This window comes from Euprymna scolopes, chromosome 46 (genome assembly GCF_053919585.1).
Source record: "Euprymna scolopes isolate OS-2025 chromosome 46, ASM5391958v1, whole genome shotgun sequence".
In the NCBI taxonomy this organism is placed as follows: domain Eukaryota; kingdom Metazoa; phylum Mollusca; class Cephalopoda; order Sepiida; family Sepiolidae; genus Euprymna; species Euprymna scolopes.
This window is the reverse complement of record NC_136527.1, coordinates 17,378,457-17,398,179: the sequence shown is the minus strand read 5'-3', so window position 1 is coordinate 17,398,179 and position 19,723 is coordinate 17,378,457. Positions and strand designations below refer to the sequence as shown.

At 36.3% G+C, this 19,723-nt stretch overlaps 1 protein-coding gene across 13 annotated transcripts in view; it reads left to right on the top strand.

Annotated features, from left to right (window-relative positions):
• LOC145271243 (ATP-binding cassette sub-family C member 8-like) overlaps positions 1–19,723 on the top strand; it is a 528,909-nt gene that overhangs the window by 173,971 nt on the left and 335,215 nt on the right. For all 13 annotated transcript variants that reach the window (XM_080126810.1, XM_080126808.1, XM_080126809.1 and 10 more), the window contains 2 exons: positions 2,675–2,731; positions 4,825–5,136. The gene's annotated coding sequence lies outside the window, so the exon portion shown is untranslated. The remainder of the gene's footprint in view (positions 1–2,674; positions 2,732–4,824; positions 5,137–19,723) is intronic.

Genomic DNA, 19,723 nt, shown 5'->3' with positions numbered 1-19,723 from the left:
ATAATATTGTGTCCGAGATGGGTATATTTGCTGGTGATACAACAATGCTCTATAACATGCCCGAAGGAAAGACTCCTACTGACAAACAGCATGGAGTTAGGCAATGTTGTTCTACTGCAGATATTTTAACAGTCATTTCTGAACGCCATGTACTGGATAAAGCATGCGAAGCCAGAGCTGTAGCTCTTGATATATCCAAAGCCTTTAACAAAGTCTGGCACAAAGAGTTGCTAATGAAAATTAAATGCTATGATATAACTGGACGTATACTAAATATAATTAGATCCTTCTTGGACAATATAAGCATACAGGTTGTCATTGATGGACGTACATCCAAGCAGCATAGCATTAATGCGGAAGTGCCTCAGGGGTCGATCTTTGGACCACTATTATTTCTGATATCCATAAACGACCGAGATGGGTATATTTGCTGATGATACAATGCTCTATAATATGCATGAGGGAAGAACGGATGTACATAAATCTAAGACAATGGCAGAATCATTAGAAAATGACCTCCAGACCGTAGTGGAATGAGGCCACAAATCGATGGTAACATTTAATGCTAGTAAGACTAAACTGCTTTCCTTTAACAATTACAAGACGCCTCTTCAACCCCCCTATATCCATGACAAATAACACCCTACCTGAGAATTCTTTCTTCAAACTGCTCACCTTAATATTTGCGGGCAATACGAACTAGAAAAAATACATAGAGGACATTGCAAAGGCTGCTGCAAAGAAGTTGGGCTCCCTCTATCGAGCTAGAAAACTACACACACATGAGAGTATCCTGTACCTCTACAAGGCCACCATTCGCCCATGTATGGAATATTGGAAACAAAAAAATTGAAAACGGCACTAACCCTATGTAGGTTTAACCAGCTTCTTCCAAAGGAAGGAGTTCCATGAGAGTATGAAATTCGCAGGTGATCTCAGTCGCATGTACATCCCTGTTAGGGGAGATGACAACGTTAAGATTTTACAACTGTTGCAGGGAGGTGTCGATGTCCTACATACAGGGCCTGGTATTTCCAAATTTGTCACTCATCTGTTATTGACCAGGATCAACGTTGCTTAGCTCCTGTGATCTAACAAAAACTGGTGTGTCAATGTGATTATGCCGTATATCTTGGAGTATTGTTGCCACATCCGGCCGAGTGCATCTACCACTAGTTTCTCCCTCTTGGACAGGGTCCAAAAAAGAGTCTTCGATCTAAGTCTTCCCACAGAAGAGACGTTGTGAGCCTATCCTTCTTTGATCGTTATTTCCATGGCAGGTGCTCGTCTAAACTCCAGTCTCTGGTCCCCCCTTGCCGATCCTTCTGGGCCTTTAAAAAAAACTAGGAATCCATTTGTGGATACCTCATACATATGCAAATGGTCCCGCATGATAGTTTCTACACACCCCATACTAATTTTGGCAAATAGTCATGTGCCGACCTTTCAAAATGGCAGCCTCAACTTAACTGACAGATGCCTCATCATTAGTAGAAGAAGGTGACTAGGCCTGGGAGCAGTTTCCACAGATTTCCAGCTAGGTTTGAATTCACGATGCATTTTACAAGATCATATTTATCATACGTTTCAGCAAAAGTGTTTTTTGTGGGCGTCCTTTCAAATACAAAAACCAGATCACTGCGTGGCACTCAACAGACTCCATTTCACACCTGACTCTAGTTCAAACATCTGTAAATCAGAAACCATGATTAGTTCAGAGCTCTAATTTGTTACATAAACCATAGAGATATAAATCATTGCACATGCAAAACTTCAGCTAGATCAGACAACTAAAAGTCAGTCAGGGGCGTTACTTTTTGAACGCATCTTGTAAAATGCAAGATTCAGTCACTCATGCAGGATCGGGAGGCAAAATTTCCAATATTTTAAGGCAGAAATATGAAGAGAGTGTATGACCGATTAGTTTATTGAAAGCTCTGAGAATTTATTTGCCTTTCTGCATTCTTGCGATGAGTATTGGTTATTCGTATAATTTGAAATCGTCTTGAGTGTGATTTACAATGTTTCGATCGATGCAACCTCCGACCTTCAGGTTCATCTTGTCGAATTCTGGAGAAAACTGATTTTTTTTTCTTTTTTTGATCAAGTGCTATAGAATTTTCAAAGTTCGTGCTAGCTTATTATTTGCACATAGATGTGTTACTTTTGGGAGTTTGAAACTGTTGTGGAGACGCCCACTAATCAGCATACGTGGGTGAACAAAATATAGATAAAGGTATCAAGTCGGCAAGACCTGGGAGCTGTGTTCGAACGCCGGATAGGCAAGACGCATGCGCCGGTTGCTCCATGAAAGACTTTAACACGCCCTCTGCCGGAAAATCTTCCAACTGCAGTACAACTGCACCTTTGTAAATATGTATTATCTTTTCGTCTTAATATATTTGTTTCACCTTTACTTTCTGCGTTCGTGTTGTTATTGATGCAGACACAACAGAAACGATTTTTATTGGTTGAAAATACTTTGAGTTAACACGTTCTTGTGAAAACTTACTTGATTTTGGAATTGACAAGCGAAGTGAATTCCAACGAAAATGAAGCAATAAAGAGTGCAGCAATTAAAGCAAATTGCTTTTTAGTGTTTGTGATTCTGATTCCGCTACGTTTTTAATATCAAAAAATTTAAAATGTTTCCTTTTTTCGCTTATTTCTCCAGACAGAACAAGCCACGTGGAATTACAAAAAAGTTTGGATTGCATTTGAAAATCAAAAGGTAAGAAAAGATTTAACTTTTCCTTTCTTGCTCTCTTTTATATATATATATATATATATATATATATATAACTACTTCATTTATTCACATAAATTTAATATACGAAAGTATAGATTTATGCGTAAACTTTAAATATTTACTTCAAAAGTGCTCAATACGTAGGTAGAGCTAGTTAGTAATTTATAAAATATATATGGTGATTGAGCTACACTGAATATTCTGCGTTTCATCCAACTATAGGATTCGTCAGGCTTATGCGCGAATTCTGTGGTTGCTTCTTGTTTTTATATATGTTGAGGATTTCTAGTTGGCCAATCAGCTTTCTAGTATCCACCGCGCTCCTTCCTATCAGCCAATGGGCATGCATTTTATCAAACAAAGGATCTGTTTTAGAACTAATTAGTGGTTTTAGGTAGACGTTCTCCTTTTTTTTTTTATACATATAAATATACCTATGTGTACACACATACATGCACATATATATACATATATATATATACATATATGTGTGTGATCGTTTATGTATATTAAAGCTGATTGGCCAACTAGAAATCCTCAACATATATAAAAACAAGAAGCAACCACAGAATTCACGCATAAGCCTGACGAATCTTATAGTTGGATGAAACGCAGAATATTCAGTGTAGCTTAATCGCCATATATATTTTATAAATTACTATATATATATATATATATATATATAATGATCCTTCTGGGAGACTAGCCATCCTCCTCAGGGATAAGCTGAAAGACAATCTTAAGCACGCAGGCTTTAACCCAAAAGCCTTTGATAAAGATGCTGCGGATAGAAAATTGTGGAGGGAAAAATGTTTTGCGGGCATTAACACATACAATGACATGAATGAGATATTGTCGGTGTTGGTGAGAGAAGACGAAAACAAGTGGCGATTTACAAATCAGTAAGTACATACATATATGTCTATATATACATATATTTATTCAGTTGTTATTAGTAGGCTGGTACTGGTTAGCTTTTGGAGGAGAGAAGTGGAAGGGGGATGTGAGAGAAGAGGGGAGAGGGGTGCGGGATGGGGCGCTCTCTGTCGGCTGTTGGGATGTTTAGGTTAGGGAGCAACTTATGTGACCTAGATACATCAAGTCATACCACTGAATATGCTAGGATGTTAATAAATTAAATAAATGAATAATACAGAGTAGCAGAAAAAAAAATAATAATAAAGACAACAAAATAGACAGAATATACAAAATCAAAAAAAGCTTACACCAAAGCAACAAGTTATAAACTAAAAAAAATAAACAAAATATATATATAAAAAAAACTTTTATAAAGAAAAAGGAACAAAAAAATATGTTAAATCCCCTCCTTACATTTATTCCAAGGCTTCACACAGCCATCCAATTTCCGCTCCATCATCTGGCATGCTTTGAATCTATCTGTCACGTCTACCATTTGAAAAGGAAATTTTTTTCCGAAATTAATAATGGATATTGTCGCAGACATAACAAGTAAGACATTTGTATTCAATACAACTAAATAAATATATGTATATATAGACATATATGTATGTACCTATTGATTTGTAAATCGCCACTTGTCTTTGTCTTCTTCCAACAACGACTATATTTCGTTCCTCGCATTGTGATAGCCTTCTAATTCTCTACCACACACACACACACACACATATATATATATATATATATATACATATTATAGAAAAATGCAAGCATGAAAAATAATATGGTTAAGCTTAAACATGAAAAAATAAAGGACTAGTTGTTAAAACTGGAAAAGAAAAGGACAAGATATTCTAGAAAAAAATATAATAAATTTATAACTTAAAATATTGCAGCATTAAGAATTGATTATATAATGTTATAACTTGAATTTTAAAATAAATCTTAATGCTGCAATATTTGAAGTTTTCGTTTTTAAAATGTTTCGTTTTTAAAATGTTTCGTTTTTAAAATGTTTCGTTTTTAAAATGTTTCGTTTTTAAAATTTTGTTTCATTTTTCAAATTTTGTTTCATTTTTCAAATTTTTGTTTCATTTAAAAAAATTTTTTTCATTTCTAAATCTTTTTAATTAAAAATTTTTTATTTTTTTTCATAGCAATCAAGAGCGCGTGTAGGTTTGAAACCTTCCTTGTTAATCAGCATGTTTTTTGCATCATGGCCAGCAATTCTTTGGGCTGGCTTCCTCCGCTTGACCTCTGACCTGTTGGCCTTCATTGGTCCGTGGTGGATCGAGGACATTCTCAACTATTGTAATGCATTCCACCAGTTGCAGCCAAGCCACATAATCCAGAACACATCCACTTTAGTGTCAACAGTGATAAAATCTGCCACCCCACCTGTCACACCTGTGCCGTACAATTTCATTAATAAAACAATAACTGATCGAGTTGGAGAAACGTTAAAAAGGGTAAGATGTATTTTGGCACTTCGTTTTATTGCATATTTTTATCTGTATGTATGTATGTATGTATGTATGTATGTATGTATGTATGTATGGCTATCTTGCTCATGCTTGTTGCTGGATCTCAACATTTTGAACCGAGAGAGAGACTTAGCTATCGTTTTATTGCATATCTGTGTTTGTATGTCTGTATGTATGTTTGTATCTTTGTTTGTATGTATGTTTGTATCTTTGTTTGTTTGTATGTATGTCTGTATGTATGTATGTATATCTGTATGTATGTCTGTATGTATGTTTGTATGTATGTATGTATGTATGTCTGTATGTATGTATGTAAGGGCGAATGAACTCTTTTTCTGGGTCAACGGCCAACTAGCACAGTGTATATTTGTGTGTGTGTGTATATGTGTATTGGGGTAGAGAGGGCTCCTGTAAGCCGTGGTGAAGGCAACCTTTCTAGGAGAAGCAAATCTGATTTAAAAAACAAAGCGGGAGACCAGTACCCGCATTAAGCTGGTCTGCAGTTTAATTTGTTGCTGGCTATCTTGCTCTTGCTTGTTGCTGGATCTGAACATTTTGAACCGAGAGAGAGACTTAGCTGTCGTACAAAGCTAAGACTCTGTAACATCATCTTTGTATAGATACTCCCTCAGACATTTGGGCTCATGGATTTTAAATGTCTGAGGGAGTGGCACTCGTCTGACAAGACGTTGCAATCATCATGTATGTATGTATGTATGTATGGCTGGCTATCTTGCTCATGCTTGTTGCTGGATCTCAACATTTTGAACCGAGAAAGAGACTTAGCTGTCGTACAAAGCTAAAACTCTGGAACATCATCTTTGTATAGATAATTCCTCAGGCATTTGTCTATAAAAAATTGTCCGTGGTGATAGAAAACGTGTAGCCTTGAAATATTCTCTGTAAAATTTTTTTTTTATCCATAAGAGAGAAAAGCTATTTGTAAGATCGGATTTTCTTCAGTTTTCGATGGATGTTTTCGTATCGGATGACTTTCTGTACAAAACCTTTTTTTTCGTAGGAGATGTCCTTTTCTCTTCCCTGCAACCTCTATCTCACAGAAGAGATGTTGCGAGTTTGTCTCTGATGTATCGTTATTTTCATGGAAAGTGTTCGACTGAGCTTCAATCTATGGTCCCCCCTCGCCAAACTTTCACAAAAACACTCGTCTAGCTGTAAACACTATCAATAATTCCACCCACTCTTTATCTGTGCCTAAACCTAAACGTAGATTCCATGAACAAAGCTTCTTTCTTAGAACTGCACGCCTGTGGAATTGTCTTCCGTTTTCCTGCTTTCCGGCTGACTACAATATGGTTGTGTTCAAGTCTAACGTAAACAAGTTCTTGATGAGCCGTTCCATATAAGTTATCAAATTTAACAAATTTTCATTACTAATGATTATTATATTGTCCAATTTCTACTGTACACTCTTTAACCCTTATCCTTGAGTGGCCTCTTGGCCTTGATAATGTGGTGATACCTATGAAAAAAAAAAAAAAAAGTCCAATGTGAACAAGTTCTAATTGAATCGTCCCCCTAAGTAATCCAAGTTACAAAATTCCCACTGTTTACTATGCTAAAATCACAATGACTAATGTATACCTATTAACCCTTATCCTTGAGTGGCCTCTGGGCCTTGATAAGTGGTGACACCCATGTAAAAAAAAAAAAAACAAAAAAAAACACCACCAGACATATAAATTAGCTTAGTGTGAGATTTACAAAAGGAAAGCTCAACCGTTTCGGAACCTATGAGGAACTCACAAAGTGAATTTTATAGAGATACATCTTATATGAAGTGACCTTTTATAAAGATAAATCTTATATGCTTGACTTTTTTTTATTTGGGAGTCACCACTTATCAAGGCCCGAATCTCACTCGAGGATAAGGGTTAATGAATGTAAGGTGGTAGTCTAGTGATCGTTAATTCTGTAAATTTAGTAGAATTTGATTATTAAGAGATGGCAAACTTCTGTCATGTATGTATGTATGTATGTATTTTCAATTCTATAATCAGGTCATGTCATATGCTACTGGTACCATGTAACCTAGTACTACCAGCGATTAAACTGTTCCCCCACCAGACTTGTTTGGTGAGGAGGGTGGAGGTTTAAAAACAAGACCTTCCAAAGGGCGAATGAACCCTTTTTCGGGGTCAACGGCCAACTAACACCGTGTATATTTGTGTGTATATGTATATATGTTGGGGTGGAGAGGACTTCCGTAAGCCGTGGTGAAGGCAACCTTTCTAGGAGAAGCAAATCTCTGATTTAAAAAACCATAAAGCGGGAGACCAGTACCCGCATTAAGCTGGTCTTCAGTTTAACTTGTTGCTGTCTATCTTGCTCTTGCTTGTTGTTGGATCTCATCATTTTGAACCGAGAGAGAGACTTAGCTGTCGTACAAAGCTAAGACTCTGTAACATCATCTGTGTATAGATACTCCCTCAGGCATTTGTCTATTAAAATGGTCCTGTGGCGATGGAAGTCATTTTTGGGCTCATGGACTTTAAGTGTCTGAGGGAGTGGCACTCGTCTGACAAGACGTTGCAATCATCATGTATGTATATATATATATGTATGTATATATGTATGCATATATATATGCATGTATATATGTATGTATATATGTATGCATATATTTATGTATGTACATAGGTATATATATATGTATGTATATATTTATGTATGTACATAGGTATACATATATGTATGTATGTATATATTTATGTATGTACATAGGTATACATATATATATGTATGTATATATTTATGTCTGTACATAGGTATACATATGTATATATATATTTATTTATGTATGTACATACGTTTATGTATTTACATCTGTATATATATATATATATATATATATATATATATACACATATGTATGTATATCTTGTAACTATACTGTTATTCTTCTATATGTGCTCTGTTATATTTAACATATGTATATGTATATATATATGTATTTATGTATGTACATGTGTATATATATATATATATATATATATATATATAATGTGTGTGTGTATGTATGTAGGTTTTAAAAAAATCGTTAAGTCGCTTCTGCTGTTTCATACTTCGTATAGTTAACACAAGTTTGACGTCACACAATTATGTGCTCTGTTCTTCACGATCGTTTGGAAGTGCCTATCGAACTTAGACTATTTAATTAAAAAAAAAGTCATTTTAATAACATGGTAGAACAATAAGAAATGAAAAGTGGCTAGTCACAATCAAAATCTGATTTGTCAACTTAAATGCTTATAACTGTTAAATTTTGTTTTTAGTTTGAAAGTAAAATCTGTGTAGAATCAAACAAATCTCAAATGTAACCTAAAACTCTTACTTTTGATCCGATAGCTGAACCCGGAAATCTGTGCTCATGTCAAATCCTCAATTTGAATCGTATTTCTAACAACGGCTCAAATTCTGGAGCCATCCTCGTTCAAAGGAAAAATCAGGTGGGGGTTGGTGATTAAAAAAAAAAAAATGAAGATGTTCGCGTTTTTTTTTTTTTAATCACTCTTGAGATATTAAATGTTTTATTCACTAGAAAAAAATACAAATGGGAAAATGAACAAACTATTTAGGCACAAGGCCAACTCAAAAAAGAACGGGGGGAGGATCAGTGTTGAACTTTTCAAACTCACACAATCCGATCGCTAACCGACATAACGTCGTGTCGCATGTAAGTGACGTCAACCAGGCAGGAGGAAAGTCTCATTTTTTTTTTTTTAGTCACGTGCAAGCGACTCTATAAGTCACTTCGTCAGTCCATCGGTTGGTTGGTTGGTCGGTCTGTCGGTCTGTCCGTAACACTTTTGTGCTTGGCCTTTTTGGTTAAGATCAAAGATCTGTTGTTGATAGATGCTGTTCTTAGCTTTTTAAGCTTTTCTTGGCCTTCGGGCCGGGGTCAAAGTGTAGTATCTGTTCTTACTACATGCTGTACTTATGTTTGTAACTTAGTGATATAAAGTGGGGGATCACTTTTCTCTATTAATTTAATGTAAAATGATCACTCACTTTACAACCAGTCAGTCTCAACGCCATTCAAGTCATTCTCCAGATCATTCAAATTGTTTTTGAAGGATTCCGGTTATTTTTTAGGCATTCAAGTCATTCTTAAGGTCATTCAATTCATCCTTAAGTTCATTAAAGTCATTCTAAGTCATTTACTTTTTATTTATTTAAGTCATTTCATTTTTCGGTCATTTTAGTTTATCTTTAAGAATTTCATGTCAATCCTACATTCACGCATTCATTTATTACACGAGAGCACGCGACTAATGGCTATCGGCCTTGTTTCTTAAAATCTTGGTAACACAATTTTATTTTAACACGGATTTGCCGTTTTTGGTTGAGTTTAGTTAAATTAAACACCTGCGTAATGGTGCATAAAAGAAAGTTTTAAACGTACCGGAAGTTGGCACACGCGTCTCTCAATTTAGGTATGGAAGCACAGAACCGATAAAATTTTCAATTATTTTTTTTTTTGCTGCCAAGACTAAACTTGTTTCCTTCAATAATTATAAGAAACCTTCTCTACCACCAATAGCAATGGCCAAAGACTCTTTATCTGAAAGTACATCTTTTAAACTCCTTGGCCTAACGTTCACAGGAAACATGAGTTGGAACAATTACATTGAGAGTACTGCCAGGACCACTGCGAAGAAGGTAGGTTCTCTCTACCGTGCTAGAAAGTTACTAATGCCCGAAAGTATTCTGTACCTCTATAAGGCCACCATTCGCCCATGTATGGAGTATTGTTGTCATATTTGGGCTGGTGCATCTGCTACTAGTCTCTCACTCCTAGACAAGGTTCAAAAGAGAGTCGCCAACCTGATAGGTCCTGAACTGTCATCTAAGCTTCAGCATCTGTCTCATCGACGAAATGTTGCATCCCTCTGCCTGTTCTACAAGTACTTTAACGTTAATGCTCTGACGAACTGCAAGCACTTGTACCCCCTCGACGTACATACCCTGACAAGCCAGACAAGCAGCTAAATCCCACCCCTTCACAGTAGAGATCCCTAGATGTAAGAGAGCCTTCTACTCCAGTAGTTTCTTCCCCAGAACCGCTAGACTTTGGAATTCCCTTCCGGGTCCCTGCTTCCCCAGTCCTGGATATGACCTTAAACTATATCCAGTGGTGAGGTCCCAGCTTGCGGGCTTTGGGGAGTGTGGAGCCACCCTTTAATTGCCATTGCTCCCAGGTCCACTCTGACCCGGAGTGGTAGTACCTGTTAGGGTCCCAACTATGGGTTAAATAGAAACCGACTTGAAAACACCAAATATATTCTATTAAAAATTTTTTCTTCAAAATCTTTGGATTCGGCATTAAATAACCTGAAAAGGGTTGATATGCCGTAAAACAAACACAACCAACCAACCCTGCTTCCTCAAATGTACTGACATGCAGAAGTTCAAGTGTAACGTGAACCGACATCTTGCTGCCCAACTCCTTACATAGTACCCCTGTAGCGTATGTCCCTGATCGTAGCCAGGCTACGACGTAGCCCCCCTACGTCAAAGTGGCAATGGGCCTTGTTTGGGGTGAAAATGTAATAAAAAAAAAAAAAAAAATTTTTTTTAAACTTAATTAAACAATTATTTAAGAAGATATGCGATAAAAAAAAAAGCAATTAAAAAAGTTTATGTATTTTTATATATTTTATATTTTTGGTGCTTCTACACTTTATTGCCAAAATTGAAGACGCCATTTTATTTCACGCACCTGCTCTCCAAATCCAGGGGAGACTATGGCCGAAACATGAAATAAACAAAAGATTAAACTGTTTAAAATTATTTGTTTAAAAAAAAACCCCTAATTTATAAATGTTGCTTTCATTACAAAATTATATTATTAAAATTATATTTTTTTACGCAAACTTTTCAATAAATGTTTTTCCAATTATATTTTGATAAATTTTTATACAATAAATGTTTTGGTTTTGGTTTTGGTTTTGGTTTCAAATGGCACTCGCCCAGTTTAAACCATTATGAATGTCATTTCATTTTCTGTTAAAAGAAAAACAAAAAAAAAACAAACAAACAATGTTTCATGAAAAACGAAACATTTCCAATTAAATGTCCCTCTCTCTCTCTTCTTTCCCTCTCTCTTCTTTCCCCCCCCTCTCTCTCTCTCTTCTTTCCCCCCCCCCTCTCTCTCTCTTCTTTCCCCCTCTCTCTCTCTCTCTCTTCTTTCCCCCTCTCTCTCTCTCTCTTCTTTCCCCCCTCTCTCTCTCTTCTTTCCCCCTCTCTCTCTCTCTTCTTTCCCCCTCTCTCTCTCTCTCTCTTCTTTCCCCCCCTCTCTCTCTCTTCTTTCCCCCTCTCTCTCTCTCTTCTTCCCCCCCCCTCTCTTCTTTCCCCCCCTCTCTCTCTCTTCTTTCCCCCTCTCTCTCTCTCTTCTTTCCCCCCCTCCCTCTCTCTTCTTTCCCCCCTCTCTCTCTCTTCTTTCCCCCTCTCTCTCTCTTCTTTCCCCCCCTCTCTCTCTCTTCTTTCCCCCCCTCTCTCTCTCTTCTTTCCCCCTCTCTCTCTCTTCTTTCCCCCCTCTCTCTCTCTTCTTTCCCCCCTCTCTCTCTCTTCTTTCCCCCTCTCTCTCTCTTCTTTCCCCCTCTCTCTCTCTCTTCTTTCCCCCTCTCTCGGATATATGTTCTCTTTGACTCTCTTTACTTTTTTTCATAATTCTTTCCGGAAGTTTAATTTTTTTTTTTTTTTTTTCATGCTTCGGCCATAGTTTGATATAATGTTCTCTCTCTAAATTTGGAGAGCAGGTGCGTGAAATAAAATGGCGTCTCCAATTTCGGCAATAAAGTGTAGAAGCATTATATTTTTATATTTTTTTTTTATAAATTTTATAAAAGTTTTTGTTAATATATTTTTTCAAACATTTAAGTTTTTTTTTTGTTTTTTTAAATATAGTTATCTTTTTTGTTTGTTTGTTTGTTTAAACCTTCGTAATCTATTACGATCTTTTTTTTTATCAATTATTATTTTTTTTAGTTCTTAATAGCATATCTTTTTATCAAATTAAAAAACAAATTAAAAAAAAAAATTAATCGCATATCTTTTCAAATAACTGTTTAGGCACTTGTACAGTTTAATCAACACATTAAAAAATGAAAATAGCGAAAAAAAGGTTATATTGCACGTATCCGTTTTGGAACGAAGTTCTCCGGAAAAAAAATTCACTTAATTTCATTAAGTACTTTTTTTCTTTTTTTTTTTTTTACAGCGAAAAAACAATTTGTTATGATACCAAGCAAAAGTTTCGATTTTTAGGAAGAAAAGCTAGTATTAAAGATGGGGAGGGAGTGTCAGCGCTTTACTAGGTGTGTCAGAAATTTCGTGAAAATAGTGAATAATTCCACCCCATCTTTCCAAGCTTATAACTCCTCGAAAAATGTAATTCAAGCCCCAATTTTTTTTCAATTAAAGGAGCAAGGACCAAGGTTTCATTAAAAAAAAAACAAAAAAAAGCAACGTGTTTTTTTTGTTTTTTTTTTAAGGGTTTTAAACTTCGGACTTTACAGGTAAATTTCTAAAAAAAACACTACGTTTTTTTTTTGTTTTAAATTTGATTATATTATTTATTGACCTTTTCTCTTCAATTTGTGATATATAACACTTTGGTGGGTAAATTAATTATTTACTTTTTAATAGACATTTCAAAATGGGAGGCGTGAATTATTCGACCCCCTGTCTTTCCAAGCTTATAACTCCTTGAAAAATGTAATTCAAGCCCTAATTTTCTTTTCAATTAAAGGAGCAAGGACCAAGGTTCCATTAAAAAAAAAGTTTAAAAAAATAACGTGGTTAAAAAAAAAGGTTTTAAACTTCAAAATTTACAGGTAAAATTCTAAAAAAACACTACGTTTTTTTTTGTTTTAAATTTGAATATATTATTTATTGACCTCTTCTCTTCAATTTGTGAGTAGATTATTTACTTTTCGGTGAGTAAATTATTTACTTTTTAATAGACACTTGAAAATGAGGGGGGGGGCGTGAATTTAAAAAATAAAAAAAAAAACGTTTGTCTAAAATATTATATTCGGTTTATTGGAAAGAACATAAAATTTCACATTGACCCTGAAAATATCGTAAAAATAGAATCAATAGAAAAATTTTGATAGATTTTTAAAGTTTAAAAATTGAAAAATATTGAGTTCGAAAAATTCATTACTGTTTAAAAAAAAAAATTTTCTATTACTTTTAAAACAACTTTAATAGTTTATTTTGGAAGTATAAGCCATAAAGGAAATAAACAACCCACTTTTAAAAGAGAAATTACGAGATTTTTATATTTTATTCGCAGTTTCGTGTTAGGGGTGTCAAAAATTCCTACAAAAATTTTGATACACCTAGCGCTTTACATGGAGTTATCTCCCCGTTGTGTTTATAAAATTCAAACAAAATTAAAAGAAAACAAAAAAAAAAAAAACAAGATGTCTGCCTTCAACGCGCTCTCATAAAAACGTCTTTTTCCGCTGTAAAAAAAAACTACTTGATCAAATTTATATATATTATTATATATTTCGGCAAACTATTTAGATATTTTAAAAATATATTTGTTTACAGAAACATGAAAAAATATATGAATGTGTCACAGTTTTAGCAGTTAAAAAAACGTGAATGTGCACCAGCAAATAGTTTAACAATTTAAAAATGTGAATATTTCACATATGTTGAAAACACTAAATTCAAGCAATATTGGATTTAACGTTTTTGGTTAGGTTGCATTGAATTTTTTTTTTTTTTTTTTTTTTTTTTACATGGGGTCACCGCTTATCAAGGCCCGAAGGCCACTCAGGAATAAGGGTTATTGCGTGTACAGTAATCAATGAGATAGTATTGTAGTAATCATTAGTATTGGGGGTTTTGATAGTGTCTTACTTAAGGGGGTGTTTTGTCAGGAGTTTGTTTATGTTGGATTTGAAGACGTCCAAGTTGTAGTCAGGTGGGAAACAGGCAAGCGGCAGAGAGTTCCACTGGCGTGCAGTTCTAAGAAAGAAGCTTTGCTCATGGAATCTACGTTTGGATTTAGGCGCAGATAAAGAGTGGGGAAAATTATTGACAGTAGTTTCAGCCAGACGGGTGTTTCTCGTGAAAGATTGGCGAGGGGGGATGAGGGATTGGAGCTCAGACGAGCACCTGCCATGGAAATAGCGATAAAACAAAGACATGCTCGCAACGTCTCTTCTGTGGGAGAGAGGTTGCAGGGAAGAGAAAAGGGCATCCCCCACTAAACTACAAAGTCTATTTTGTACTCTGTCAAGACAGGATAGGCTGTTTTTAGCAGCTCCTGGCCAGATATGGCAGCAGTACTCCATCCTTGGACATACTTGGCTTTTATACAGATAGAGAATTGCATCACTAGTGAGATATCTTCTAGAGCGGTAGAAGGATCCCACCATTTTCCCAGCGTCCCTGGAAACAGATTTGATGTACGTGTTCCATTTCAGATCAGGAGTAAAGGTCAAACCCAGAAGCTTGTCAAAACATGGAGCCTCCTCAAGACGAGAGCCATCCATTTCAATTGATACCAGATGGGGATCAGAGCGTTGATGATGTAAAGATAGAAGCTTGGTTTTGGATGCATTAAAAGTGACCAGCCACCTCTTCCCCCATTGTACAATGCGCTCAAGATCAGAGGAGAGAGCATTAGAGGGAACTTTGTCATTTACGAATTAAACAATTGACCCCCTCCCTCCTAAGGAAGAACTCTTAAGGTCAGAAGAATATGCGAATGTGCACCAGCAAATAATTTAACAATTTAAAAATATGAGTATTTCACATATGTTGAAAACACTAAATTCAAATATTGTGTGTTAGGAACTGACTAATATAGACATAAAATATAATTGTATTTCTTTTGATTCTTCGAACTGCTGTTCTCATCTTGAGTGTTATTTTCACGACGCTTTGGTCGATGTAACCTCCAGACTTTCTTTCCTGGTGCTAACACACACACCAACACACACACACACCAACACACACACACCAACACACACACACCAACACACACACACCAACACACACACATCAACACACACACCAACACACACACACACCAGCACACACACCAACACACAACAACACACCAACACACACACCAACACACACACACACACCAACACACACACACCAACACACACACACCAACACACACACACCAACACACACACACCAACACACACACACCAACACACACACACAATAACACACACACACACCAACACACACACCAACACACACACACACCAACACACACACAACACACAACACACACACCAACACACACACAATAGCACACACACACACACCAACACACACAATAACACACACACACTAACACACACACAATAACACACACACACACACACACTAAAACACGCACCAACACACACACACCAACACACAAAAACAAAAACAACCACCTTACCCCCACCTCTTTTCCTTCTTCCCGTTTCCCCCTTCTCTTTCTATCTTCCCCACTTCCTCAGTGGTTTCCTAACTTAAAATGTACCAAACATTAATACTGTAACCCTTTTTCCCTCTCCCATTGCAAAACTCATTCAAGCTTTGCAGGGCAGGAAACAAAAACGATATGTAGCAGCCGACACTCGGTACAATAACAGGCAGAAGCTAATTCTCTTGACTCGAGATTTGAAATCCATTTTCTCCCTGGCTTGTCCAATTACAAGCTAGCTCTCTATCACGTATATATATACATAAGTATATAAAAGGTGAAATCTGAAACCATTAATTTCTCGCTGCTTTGCCCAGAAGCACATATCGCCCGGGGCTTCGGCACCAGGCACAACATGAGTAATAGAAGCTAACATAGCGACCTTTCAAACTCTCATTTGTTTCCACGTGCGGTACCTTAATGAACATTCTTTGCCATGCTAAAGAACACGCACACACACCAACACACACACACACACCAACACACACACACCAACACACACACACACACACACACCAACACACACGCACACACACCAACACACACACACCAACACACACACACACACACACACACACACCAACACACACACACCTACTCTTTCTTATCATGAGACACTAACCCTCTGCCCTGTCTCTACTATCGGATGCACACTCCTATAAACGTAAAAACCTTGAAGTCTTTGCCCTTTCTTTCTCTTTTAACTGGCTTCCTTCATATCGACGGCTACTAGCTATAAACATGTGTAAACGGAACTGAACTGTCCTCTTCTTCAACAAGCCGGCATGATATTAAATCTATTTTTACACAAGAACACTTCAACCTACTAATCCGTTTCTCTCTTCTTGTACACTCTACTAACAAAGATAACAAATAAAGTTTGTTTATTGATATAGAACATATAAGTCGAATAGCGAGATTGCTTTTAAGTTTCTACCTGGTGCTACCAGATCAGGCTGTCTGAAGATATTGGCTTCCTGAGACGAAAATGCACCTGACATTGATGCATTTTTGTTTTTCTACTTTTTTTTGCAAAACTTAATTATGTTCTGCAAAACCAAAACCAAAAAACAACAACCCACCTCCCCCCTTTTCCTTCTTCCCCTTTCTCTTTCTTATCTCCCCGCTTCAACCTACTAACCCGTCTCTCTCTTCTACAAACGCTACTTACAAAGATAACAAATAAAGTTGTTTATAAATAGAAAACAACCCACCCTTTTCCCCCTCTAATTTCCCCTTTCTCTTTCTATCTCCCCCCCACTTCCTGACTTGTTTCCTAACTTAAAATTTACCAAACATTAATACTGTAACCCTTTTCCCTCTCCCATTGCAAAACTCATTCATGTTCTGCAGGGCAAGAAACAAAAACGATAAAATCCACTATAAAACAACCAAACCAAACACTACAAATTAACGATTGAAGATACAAAGAGTTTAAAGAATAAAAACCTTCTACGAAATAACTGGATGCAACATGAATACTATTTCCAAAATAACTGGATTCGGCATTAAATAACCCGAAAAGGGTTGATATGCCATAAAACAAAACAACCAAACAAAACAAAACCAAACCGACTTTCTTTCAGGTGTATCTTGTTAAAATGGGGAAATCTTTCTGTCAAACTCGGGAATCCTTTTGTCGAATTCTGAAATCTGCATTGAATTTTGAATGGAGTCCTTTATTTAATCCACTGGGGTAGCATGTTCTCATTCCATCAGCCATAACTAAGTAAAAGTCCTAAGTAATTCGCAGTTGTATTTAGAGTGTCGCCCACACTTAGGATTGAACCTTCAACCTACAGAAGAGTGTCACTTACAATTGAATTTTACAAAGTACTTAATCCGCTACGCTATGGGTCGTGCAAATTCCCGAGTTTGACAATATGCATGTGAAGCAGGTCAGAGGTTACATCGATCGAAACGTTGTGAAAATAACACTTATAATGAGAACCGTAGTCCAAAAAGTCGAAATAATATGAATAATTAATCCTTATCTATCTATCTATATATCTATAAAAGTGAACTGTGTCTGTGTGTCTGTGTACATTTCCCTACGCAACAACTCTGTCAATTTTAAGTCTACAGACTCGAAATTTGATATACAGGGAACTGAGATTTGGGAAAATCTATGTGATCGGGTTTCAGCCAGAAATTTGGCTGTTAAGGGGTCAAAGTTCAACGATTTGACCTTTGAGAACTCTACCAAACTCGTACGACAATTTTGGGTCCAAACACTTGAAATTTTAAATATAGGTTACTAACTTAATAACTTGATTTGAGCCCAAAACAATAAATTTTAAGGGGTCATAATAAGGGTCAGAGTTAAAAAATTGACCGCTTTTTTTTTTTTTTGCTCAACATGCACCTCCAAACACCCGGGCAACACCCGGCTGAAATGCTTGTATATCTAGAAAAGTGAAAATGTCTGTCTGTGTGTGTAAATTTCTCTACCAAACTACTCTGTCAATTTTCAGTCTAGAGATTCGAGATTTGGCATAACGAGTATTGAGATTTGAGAAAATCTTTTTAATCGGTTTTCAGACAGAAATTTGGCTGTCAAAGGGTCCAAGTTCAACGATTTGACCTTTTTTTTTTTTTTTTTTTTTTTTTTACAAAGGCATCACCACATTATCAAGGCCCAGAGGCCACTCAAGGATAAGGGTTAAAGAGTGTACAGTAGAAGTTGGTCAATATAGTAATCATTAGTAATGAAAATTTGGTAAATTTAATAACTTATATGGAACGGCTCATCAAGAACTTATTTACTTTAGACTTGAACAAAACCATATTGTAGTCAGCCGGAAAGCAGGAAAACGGAAGACAATTCCACAGGCGTGCAGTTCTAAGAAAGAAGCTTTGTTCATGGAATCTACGTTTAGGTTTAGGCACAGATAAAGAGTGGGGGAAATTATTGATAGTGTTTACAGCTAGACGAGTGTTTCTTGTGAAAGTTTGGCGAGGGGGGACCATAGATTGAAGCTCAGTTGAACACTTTCCATGAAAATAACGATACATCAGAGACAAACTCGCAACATCTCTTCTGTGAGATAGAGGTTGCAAGGAGGAGAAAAGGACATCTCCTACGAGGCTACGAAGTCTATTTTGAACTCTATCAAGGCAGGACAAGTTCTTTCTAGCAGCTCCTGCCCAGATGTGGCAACAGTATTCCATCCTTGGACGTACCTGGCTCTTATATAGATAGAGAATAGCATCAGCAGTGAGATATCTACTGGATCGATAGAAAGATCCCACCATTTTTCCAGCGGCCTTGGCAACAGATTTGATATACGTGTTCCATTTAAGATCAGGAGTAATGGTCAAGCCCAGAAGCTTGTCAAAACTTGAGGCCTCCTGAAGACGAGAGCCATTCATTTCAATTGATGACAAATGTGGATTAGAATGTTGATGATGTAAAGAGAGAAGCTTGAAAACTACCAAACTCCTCTGCCAATTTTGGGTCTAAAATTTTTTAAATTAATTTGCAGCCCAAAATAATAAATGTTAAAGGATCAAAATTGGGGTCAAAGTTTAAAAAAAAAAAAAATTGACCTCTTCAGTCTTAACCAAATTACTCAGCCAATTTTTCTTAAATATTTTAAATTTTACGTAAACTGTATTCAGACAGAGGGCAAGCTTTTTAATTGGTTTTTGGCCGAAAATTTGGCTCTCAAAGGGTCAAAGCTAAAAAGATTGTACCTATGTCTCTAACAAACTATTCAGCCAATTTTGGTTCTAAACATTTGAAATTTTACATAAAGAGTATTCAGACATGCAGCAAGCTTTTTAATCAGTTTTTGGGCGAAAATTTTGGCTGCCAAGAGGTCAAAGTTGAAAGAGTTGACCTTTGCAGACTCTACCAAACTCCTCTGCTAATTTTGGGTCTAAACACTTGAAATTTTAGATGTAGGTCACCTGGATATGAGTCAAACTTTTTAATATATAGATACATATGCTCATAAGGTTATGAACAGTACATAGAGGCCGAGCAAAGCCGGGCTGAACTGCTAGTCTAAAACAATTGAAAAACATTATCTCAAGTTTTCTGTGAATCTTTAGAACACAGTCTTATTTTGACAATATTAGCGTTTTCGGATT